The 11,623-nt window shown below is 34.0% G+C and overlaps 1 pseudogene; it reads right to left on the bottom strand.

The window, feature by feature from the left end:
- Nucleotides 1-252: 252 nt before the first annotated feature.
- LOC120885789 (sperm-associated acrosin inhibitor-like) lies at nt 253-2,346 on the bottom strand (annotated as a pseudogene).
- Nucleotides 2,347-11,623: the final 9,277 nt, after the last annotated feature.

Consider the following 11,623-nt stretch of genomic DNA (forward strand, 5'->3'; position numbering starts at 1 on the left):
GTATAGCAGAGGTATGTTTAGCCTTAGGGCTTTGGAATCATGTCATATTGGCTACTAGTTTGCCACTATTCTAATTAAGTTGTACGTTTTCAGAAAACCCGGCATGGCTATATTCTCAAATACAAAATCACTTTCAGAAATGACAATTTCAAACAAAAATAAGTACAAGTGTTTCTTTGTCTTTTACAGCACATTAGTTTTTTTCTATGTGTTCTGCATATATTACTAATATAATAACTAGTTCTTCATTAATTACAGCATATAATTACCATGATGTTCTTACTTGTAGGCCATGCAGAAAATACATTTGTTGCAATAAGTATGACCATCTGATCCACAGACTGGAATATATTCTTTGGTGCAAACGTTGAAAAGTTGATTATACAAACTACAAACTGTCTATAAAATATACAGAAACAACATAAGCATACCAGAAAAATAGGCCATTGAATAAAATGTTCTTCATTTTTAATATGTATCTCATCCATCCATAAGGGGTAAATATATTCTATACATTAATATAAAGATAAACATTTAACTAACATAGTACAGTAAAAAGTAAGAGAATAATTATCCATTTTCTATTGTGCATAAGCCGTTTACAAAGAAAGAGGCATAAAACTGACTAAACACGATCCTAAAATGTCCATGGACTTTCCCTCCAGATTACATCTCCCTTTCCTCCCCTCCCAGAGGAAATCACACAATTGAATTTTCTGTTTATTAATTCCTGTACAATTTCCCTGCATTTCAATGTATTTATTCAGTACATACACTCATGTTCATACATCTCATTTTAATGAAAGTATTCATTAATACATACTTGTTCAATTTTAGACATTTTGTTAATTTACACAAAGAAAACAATGCCATGTGTGTTCTTATGTATAATTTGCTTTTTATGCATCATATGACCCATGCATAAACTGATATTTATAGCTGTAGTTGATTTATTTTTGCTGTTTGGTAGCAATCCATTATATGAATATACAGAAGCCATTTTTAACAATAACTGGATGGTCCAGCCTTTCATTTGTTTTATTCAAATAAATAATTCTACTCTAAATAGCATTTTCTCTCTCAGAAGCATTTCCACAATAACATCTCACTGCCAATGACTGGAACTTGGTGGGAAGTGTATTCATTTTATCATCCTGTATAGATGTGAGACCATTTGTTATTACAAATGGTCTTATATTGTTGGATGGATTCTGTTTCTTGAATGTGGTGTAATAAAAAATATATTTTTATTTGCAAATATTCATTCTGTGTTCATTCTCTTTGGTAAACTTCATGTTAAAATATTCAATTTACAAAATAATTAAGATTTTACCTTTTTCAACTTTCAAACCAATGAGTAATAACTTACCGGATGCCTGTAAATTACTGATTTTATAAAGAGAGTTTCTGAAAACAAAGCAAAAATGAAAAGTTAAAATATAAACAAAGAACATAGTTTCTGGTGAGAAGTACCCACATCTATTTATAGTAAAAAATTATAAGTAAGATGTGAGAATTTTGTGGCAGTTGTTAAAAAATTAACTCAAAATAAAGCAATCTAGACAATTTTGATCCAAACTGATCCAGCTCTACATATAAAATATTATTTATGCTGTTTATTAATAACCCTCATTATAATGCCTGAATTTTTCAATTTTTGAATAAATTTTTAAATGAGCCATTCTGGTCTTAGGGATGAAAATATCTTGCATATGTTCACTTAAGTAGGAAAAAAATCAATATTCTTTTCTACTTTCAAGATAATATCTACTTTATCACAATTCCTTTATTCTGAAATTCATAGCTGAACTTGAGCTCTTGGGAAGATAAATTGCCCATATATCAATGACCTCCCTTCTTATACCATGCCTTGACTTAGAGGACTCTGAGCTGGTAAACAACAAATTAGATTCACAGGAGTGCTAGACTTACAAGGTATTATTTCTCCTAGAACATTGCATTAACAATAGTGGAATCTGAGCTCCCAAAAGAAAAATAAATTTAAAGTTCTTGAGTTACATAGGTGAGCAAAGACTTTAAAATCTATAAGCCCATTCTAATCACAATTCTTTTCAACTTCTCAAATAAGACAAATTAGAAAAGGCAACCCACTAATTGCATTTTAAAGAGACACTTGTAAAGTGCACTGGTTTGTCTCACCAGTTGAAGGATTATATCCTACAGTAAAACTAACTCATTCAATCTTGATCACAGCAGTTGTTTCTAGAATTTTCTAGGATATTTGAAGTGTTTCTCCCAGGACTGGAAAATTTACTCACCAGAATAAAGAGGAAATGTCAAGACAATGATGAACATGAGTTTGATCCTTGATGAGAAGAGAGTCATTTTATAGGTCTGTGGAGGAACTCTTTGGGGTGTTGTTAACAATGATACCTGACAAATCAAATAAAAAGAAACAGGCCTGATTTCATAATGTTTCTTGTTTTTTTTAAGAAACTGCTATGATGTCCTAGTAGGGAGGAGTATTCCCTTTGAAACCCACCACCCGAACTAGAATTAAACAAGTCATCAGATATCATAGGCTGGATGTAGTGGTGCACTTATGTAATCACAGTGCCTTGCGAGGCTAAAGCAGGAGGATCCCAAGTTCAAGGCCAGTCTCAGCAATTTAGCAAGGCCCTAAGCAGCTTATCAAGATCCTGTCTCAAAATAAAAAATAAAAAGGGCTTGGGATGTTGTTCAGTGGTTAAGCACCCCTTGAGTTCAATCTCCAGTATAAAATAAATAGACAAATAACAAGTTTTCAATGTATTCTTTCCTTAAAAAAAAAAAAGTCATCATGGAAAACCTCTAGAGATACAAGAGAAAGCACAAGAAAACAACTACTAACAAAAAGGAAAGAGCTACTCACTACTCACTCTTCCATTTTCTCAACTAGCCTAGAAAGGGACTGGTTGCATTAAAAAAAAAAAAGTTACATTCAAATTTTGATTATTTTCTTCAAAAAGTAATAAGAATTATTTCAGGAAGTCCTCACCTGGAGCAGTCCTTACAGCAATGACACACACAAGAGGGCACTCTCCCTAGGTGCACACTTAACCTGCTTAACACAGAGAGAAGATGAGTTAAGGACAATGGCTCTGGAGGTTGTGACTATCTTGTTCACTTTTCCTCCTCAACCAATACCTTATATCTAAGTCTCTTTTATTGACCTGTGAGTGAGGAGCTCCATGGGGGCTAGACAGATAGCCCAGATAAGACACAAAGGTATTCTGTTGTCTTTCCTGGAGGCAGTAAAGTAGGTCAAGAGAGGTGCCTCCCAAATACTTCTCAAAAGATTTTCACTCAGCAGGAGGCATGAGGACAATTTGATCTTGTGAACTCAGAAGTACAAGGAAGAAAGAGAAAATAATGAAAGCAAGATATAGATCCTAAGATAAGAAGGTATGTGAAAGCTTTTCAAGCAATCCACTTGAAAAGGGACAAGAGAATCTCAGGAAAAAGAAGTTTAGGAATGATATTTAGATCTGGGTCTAAGTTTTTTTGTGTGTTTATGAGAACTATATGCATGTTAAAGTCATGGAGAACTTTCTAAGACTTTGGATGCATCAGTTTGCTGTCAAAACAATGGATCAATCTTTAGAAAAAGAGTCCTGAGCATTGGCATGCTACGAGAGCTTCCAGATGAATCTCATGTGCAGCCAACTTTAGGGAAGCATCTTCAGAAAACAGGGTGCAAATGCTTGGAGCAAGAGAGATGAACACTGGGGAATGGAGTGAGACCATATGGGACATTTCCTTAAAATATGACAAAAAAAAATGTGTTCTTTACTTCAGCAGCACTAAGAGAATAATGGAAGATTTTAAAGAAAGGGAGACATTTATTACAAGTTATTCTCTTCTTAGTTAATGTCCCTAGCAGTCTGTCTCAGTGAAAAAAAGCATTGGCAGATGAAAGATCTTGGTACAAATCTCATCCTTTCTTAATTTAGATTCTGTGATTCAATATTTAGCCTCTCTAATTCATAGTTCTTTTGTAAATATGACAATTACAATATCTATCATTTATTATTCATGGGAAATGTTAGGAACGAAATATTTAAATTGAATTTAAAGTTCTGTGATTGTTGGTAAATTGCCACCCTAATCCTACCTGCTGATTTTTGCAACATAGAAGATGAGGGTTTATAAAGAACCTTTAATATCAGTGATGTTTCATGCCAAATTATTGGAAAACCCAGATCTAACACGTGTAGAAAGTACTCCATTATTACAGTGAAGTAAATATTATACACATCCTCGAACTTTCAAGTGTCTACATGGGCATAATGATAGAGGCCCATGCCAACTATTTCTGATGCAGAATATTGGATGGGAAAGGTTTCCTGGAAAGGGAAGTGCATATTAAATAGGGAAAAAATTGTGGACATGATTACAATAGTGCGTAACCACTTTTTGTGGGACAGTCCTGAATAGAGGAGGCTTGTTGTAGTGCCTCCTATTACCTGAGATGTGAGGACTATGTTTAAGAGGAGAGTAAAAGGGCCTATTTACCTCTCTGCTGAAAAAGATATAAAGTGAGGGTCACAGAGTTTAGCTGAGGAGAAAACTTCTGGACTTCAGAAGAAAGCTCCTATTGATGAATGGGATTTATCTCCAAACCAGATAAGACTACACCAGCAAGATCAAAAGTCTAGAAGGAAGCATGCCCATTCTCATATCAAACCTGTACAAATAGACTGATTAATTCACAAAGTCCTACTCCTTTTCTATTCAGATACTCAAGAACCAACGAGCTAACTTGAATAAATCATTTCTTCCAAGTCTCAGAAATCTCACAGTATCTTTGAATCTATTATGCAATGCATTCAGGGCCTCTGAGGAATTTATGATCGGAATAAAGTTTAGATCTGCCAGACATGGTGGTGTGTTGCCTGTTATCCCAGTGACCTGGAAAGTTCAGGCAGGAGGATCTCAGATTCAAATCAGTCTCAGCAACTTAGCAAAACCATGTCTCAAAAATTACAAAAGGCTGAGGATGAAGCTCAGTGCCCCCGTGTTCAATCTAAAAAAAAGTCAAACTTTCAATTAAAAAGTACTGTATTTCCTCGCCAAATGACAATATTTAGATATTGTTAAACCTACAGTGTTTTACTTTATTATAGCTAAAATATGGAGCTAATATGTATCTAATAAGATCTTCATAGAACTAAGTTACTTTGGCATGTGGGATGTGGGGAGCTGACTCAGCTTGTGTGGGTGTCACACAGAGGTAGAATTTTTATTCATTAATGGATCCTAACTTTCACCAGTACACTGAGCACACCTACAGGTTGGTGATGATATCTGCTTTTATTTATTGAATTTACCCTAACATTATACGTAGGGTCTGATGCATAATAGGAGTTTAGGAAAAAAACCTTGAATAAAAGTAAAATGAACATATGTGTGAATTGCCTAACATTCACTGAAAAATGTATTGATGTATGTCCTATATAATAACAATTATGAAAGCAAATGAATACCTTTTTATTTGTGTGCCTATAAAATTATACATTCTAATGGATACTTTAACTACAAATAAATACTAGAGGTGTAATGAATGTACATTCTAAATTTTTTTACTGAAAAGGAAAACAGGCCCAGCATGGTATATATGGCAGATTAGTAGTTATCTTCTAGATTCATCTCTGACGTTAAATCAAGATTTAAATGAACATTGGCACTAGGTAAAACCTGCTTTCTACTGGTTGAAAGATGATGAGAAATAGAAACACATCAATCTTGGCTGGCAAATGGATGTCCTAAGTTTATGAAATGAGTTGTCTGGCATCTTAGGGTTACCAACCTCTATCTTGACAAATTTGTGAGACAGAAAGAAAATATAAATTTTTTCTTTCAAGTCTCAGAAATCTCACAGTATCTTTGAATCTATTATGCAATGCATTCAATTATTAAAAAAATGTCCTATGCCTTAGGAATTAAGTTTGTATTTCCTAACATCTTGTAGTCCTAAAATTCTATTATTAACCAGGGAATACTCATGAATTCAAGTTTCTAGATACCTCTCTGAGAGGTCTGGATAATTTAGGACAAAGAAAATTCCAGGTGTATACTTTTGAAAAATACTTGGGTATTCATCTTTGAAAATGTTGAGTCACAATTAACCAAAAGTGTTCATGTATCTTAACCCACTGCCCAATAAAGAAAGATTTTTAACTAAGATAAATTTATTTAATAGTTGAGTGAAATATTTGTAATTGTAAATTATATTAGATTTAAATTATCAAACACAAAATTAAAATAATAGTTTTTCAAACTATTGCTGAAGAATTCAACAGAGAGAATAAAAATACTTCAATCATAGATTTACAGGTTGGAAAGATTCCTCAATATCCTGCTTTCCATCTGGGTACCATAGAAGAAATCACTGGTTGTCTAGGAGTTGAAGGCCCTGATTGAGACGATTCCATTTGATTGTAGGATCCACCACAAAATGGGATTACCATGGAAGCCATATGAATGTTCAGGAAAAAAAAATTAAATTTCCTTTACTTTCTCTGTAAATAAGAACAGAGGAAAATAAGTTATTGAAAGAACATTTTAAATTCCCTGAATATTGCATAAAATGCTTCTTAATGAGAAGGACATGAGCTTGGAGAAGTTTGGAGAAACTCCATCTGGTTCATTGTGCAGGCAGCCAGGCCCCACCCATTGCCCAGCCTTACAGGAGTCTCTTCCCTGATCTGGGTCACTGGACTCTTCCTGCATGCTCAGTCCTGACTCAGTCTTGGGACTGGCACAGGCTCAAAGGAGGAGAGGGTTAGAGATCCAGTAGTTCTCTAGAAGCAGAAGCCAATTTGGGATTGCATGCATAATTCTATGATAGGAAACACTTGTGAGAGAAAATGTGGAGGGCAGGAAAAGGGCTGGTTCAATCTTTAGAATACCAACTCCCTCTGAATGAAGGAGCAGGAAGGGAGACTGGGTGAGGTGACCTAGACTGCACTGTACTGTAAGGAGGATGTGTAGGCTGTCACTAAGTTGAGGAGACAAATGGATCATCAGAGAAGGACCTGCATAGGATTAGACCCAATTGTGATGTATTTCAGAGTTCTGTAGTTAGGTTTCTTACTCAATTATGTTCCCTGTAGCTTGAAGCTACATCATGGAAATTATTATTCAGGATCTGTATTTTGTAATTACATTATATTGGTTATTAGTCTGCCATTATTAAATTAAGGTAAATATTGATTTATACATTTGCAGAATATATAGTAGAGCTGTGCTGAGAGATAAAGTATTCAAATTCTTTTATAAATGAGAACTTCAAGAAAAGATGCAAATGTGTTCCTGTAGCTTTTACAGAGATAGTTGTTTTCTAGGTATGTTATGGGTAGGCCATCAGAAATATGGGTTTTCCAATCATTTTTGATAGTTCATCTCTTTAGAAGAGCTAATTTTTAATCTAATGTTCTTAAATATTTTCACTGCAGAATACACATGTATTATCTCTAAGTCTGGCCATTGGTTCCACAGATTGGCAGGGTTTCTCTGAAGCACAGAAGTATGTGCTCTGTATACACAGCACAGTCTGGCTGTTAAATATAAAGAGAATATATAATCTATTGGATAGTCATTTTCCAAAATATTTTTTATTCTTCATACAAATGTCACACAAAAAATGGAATAAATATATTCAATATTAAGGTGTTAAAATATACATTGAGGCACATACAACCAAGTTAAACATGTATAAATATTGGTGTATTTTTGTGCATTCAATATTATTTTTAGAAACCATACAATGGATGAGTATATTTTTATAATTGAGCTGTCCCACCCCAACTTCTATTCACATTCAGGTCTAGTCACATCCATTATTTTATATTATAAGGAATTATAAAACTGATTTTTAAATGTTTTATTTTTCTTTTTCAAAAATTTCAGTATGCAAGTATTTATCTACATATGTATTTCTGCATATTTGCGATATATAGTAGTATAGCTACAAGTATGATTTTTTGAATTGGTCATATTGATAATTTATAGAAATAAATAATATTGTGTGTATTCTGCTGAACCTGCTTTAAAAAATTCTTTGTGACCTTTATCTACTTAGATATTTAGTTCTAAAATTCATATTTTTACCTCTCTATAATATTCCATTGCATGAATCTATGGAAATTGTTTAATACGACCTTAAATGTATAATTGGGTGGGTTTTTTCAATCTTCTTTCTTTACTAGGATAAAAAATTTCTACTTTAACATATATTACCCCTAAACTTATATATTATCCCTTAGTGTATATTAGATGATTGGGTATAATGAAGCAATACCCATTATAGAACTTTTGAATAATGAGATATTTGTACCTTTTTATTGTAGGAAGGCTATATTTCTTGACTTTTGTGTACTAACAATTCAGGATTTTGTGATGCTTTTTTTTAGTTTTTACTTTTTGGAGGATCATCCTAGCACACATTTTGTTTAACTAAATTTGCTATTAAAACTTATAATATGAAAAAGTAAAGGCTTACTTTTTTAAACTTCCACATTAATCAATATGAACTTACCTCATTGCAAAGACTTGGAAGTGCAATAGAAATTTCTGCAACCAGCACACAAAAAGAAAAATAAAAAAAATAAGAAGGGGTAAGAAAGCATCACATTGTCTATGGTGAGAAGCACCCACATTTCCTGGTAGCATAAGACTATGCTGATTACTTCCTCAGCACAGTAAGTAGGTGAGGAGGTGAGCTTTGCAGGTAAGGAGGTAAGCATTTGTGGCAGTGCTAAGACAATGTATTCACAGAATGACTTAAAATATGGACTATTTTCAAGTTTTCCAAATTAATATCACTTATGAAAAACAATCTTATATATTATTTATTAATCTTCCTTTGAAGATGCCATAATGGTTTTATTTTTCCATTTTAATACATGACACAATCTAGCAAGAGAAATGAATACCTTGCAGAAAGTCACTTATTATGCCATGTGTAATATGAAATAATATTGACACTAATTAGTATTTAGGTAACTATTAGTAAGCATTAATATGTTGAATCTACTCAATATCTCACAGTTACTTTATTTTGAAACTGATGAGCTAACTTTAAGAAATACAGCTTGTCAATGAAAGGATCAATGGATTCTCTCATTACACAAGGCCTTGGCTTAGAGGACAGAGGTGGAAAATGACAATTGAAATTATCAAGGCTGTCAGATCTAGAAGACCTCATTACTACCCATGCTTTGCATTTAACAACTGTGGAATCTGACCTTCAAAATGGGGGGAAAAGAAAGTAAATATCTGTATTGAAAGCTGAACAACAATCTAAGCTCTATTACCTATTTGTTTATTTTAAGGAGTAAAATCTTGCTGTGTTACCCAAACTATCCTTGAACTCCTAAGCTCAAGGAATCCTCACACCTAAGGTTCCTGAATAACTGAGTCTGTGGGCACACACCACTGCACTTTTCAAAGATGTGAAATCAGAAAAGGCAACTCACTTATGTAATTTTTAGAAAAGCATTTGTAATATGCCTTGTTCATCTCACCAGTTTAAGGTTTATACATGCAATAAAACTAACTTGTCCACTCCTGAATTGCAGTAGCTGCCTTCTGCATTTCTTGCTTCACCCAAGACTGAAAATTTTGCTTACCAGAATAAAAAGGAAATGTCAATGCAATGATGAAAATAAACTTTGATCCATGATAAGAAGAAAGGCATTTTATCAACTCTGTGGAAGAACCCATCAGGAATGCTTGAAACATATTTCCAAAGGAAAGTAATGGTAAAGGTACTACTCCCCCTCCCATAATTACATACTTAATTATAGTGGATTCTTTTTCCTTTTTTCTTCCCCAATTCTCAAGATCAGCACAACATAACATATGAACAGAAGGCCTTCCAGATCCTTGAGAGAAACTCCAAGGATGTCTTTTTTGTACATTTAAGAAAGAGCTGTTTATTCTCCCCATGCTTGGCTGCGTGCACAAGGAGCCTGACTGCATTTGAGAAATTATCTACATTGGTATCTCAAAGCACGAACAGCTATTTCAGGAAGGATGGATTTGGAGAAGTCCTTAGGCTGAAACTGGACTCCAGAATACTCTTCCAGAATCCCTGGTTCACTTACCTGATACAGAGAACACAAAGAAAAGAAGCCAACAGCTCTGAATGCTATGACTCTTTTGTTCCCCTCTCCATCTCAGTCACCTCCACCCAGCTGAGAAGTCTCTCTCATGGATCTGTTGGGTAAAGTGCTTGATGGAGATAAGGCACATGGCCCAGTGCAGATAAGACACAGGTGCATTTTGTGTCCCTGTCCTAGGCTGTAGAGTAACTCATGAGATACATATTTCTCATCATATTCCTCAGCAAGAGGTTTAGGACAATTTGACCTGATGTATTCAGAAGTATGGGGAAGGGAGAGAGAAGGAAATGAGTACTTAGAGATCCCAGGACAAAGAGATATGAAAGTTTTCCAAGCTACTGAGGTGGAAAGAGCAAAAGAATAAAATAAGAAATAGAAAAATGAATTTAGAGAATTATAATGGGACACATGCCTAGATCCTTAATATTCTGCAATAGCAGAAATGCATTAGACTTAATTGGAGATTTGTTTATTTTCTTTTAATGTTTTTATTAGTGCATTATAGTTATAGATAATACTGGGTTTCATTTTGACCCAATCATATGAGCATGTAATATAATTTGCTTCACTTCAGTCCTCAGTACTCCCCCTTTTCCTGCCCCATGTTCCCCTCTTTCTTTAATTTACTTATAATTTTTTATAGTCGTGCTTCAAAGACAGACTTCCAGGTGAAATTCACTGTGACATATTCATATGCATACATAACTTCATCGATTTCATTGCACTGTTTCTTTTCCTGACCCTTCTCTCTCCTCATTAATCTACTTTCTTTGCTTCACTGATCTCTCTTCTATTTTCATGGGATTCCATACTCACCCCACCTGCCCCACTTTTTTCCCCTTTGTTTTGATCTGTAGTATAACTTTCTGTGCATAAGAGAGAAAATATTTGATCCTTGTCACAGTCTGGCTTATTTCTCTTAGCATTATGTTCTCCACTTTCATTGATTTACTAGCAAATATCATAATTATTTTTGTTTATAGCTGACCAAAACTACACTGTGTGTGTATACCACATTTTCTTAATCATTCATTCATTCGTGGTCACATGGGCTGGTTCCATAACTTAGCTACTGGGAATTGTACTGCTAAAAACATTCATGTGCCTATATCATAACAGTATGCTGATTTTAGTTCTTTTGGATAAATACCAAGGAGTAGAATAGTTGAGTCATGTGGTGATACCATTCCTAGTCTTTTGAGGAAACTCCATATTGCTTTTCAGAGTGGTTGTACTAATTTGCAATGCCACCAAAGAGGTAGAAATGAAGATTTCCCCCTACATCCTCACCAGCATTTATTATTATTTGTATTCTTGATAGTTGCCATTCTAAGTGCAGTGAGATGAAATATTATTTATTTATTTATTTAAATTAGATATATATAACAGCAGAATGCATTTTGATTCATTGTACACAATTGCAGCACAACATTTCATTTCTCTGGTTGTATACAATGTAGTGTCACACCACATGTGCAGTCATATGTGTACCTAGA

Source organism: Ictidomys tridecemlineatus, chromosome 1, assembly GCF_052094955.1.
Source record: "Ictidomys tridecemlineatus isolate mIctTri1 chromosome 1, mIctTri1.hap1, whole genome shotgun sequence".
Taxonomy (NCBI): domain Eukaryota; kingdom Metazoa; phylum Chordata; class Mammalia; order Rodentia; family Sciuridae; genus Ictidomys; species Ictidomys tridecemlineatus.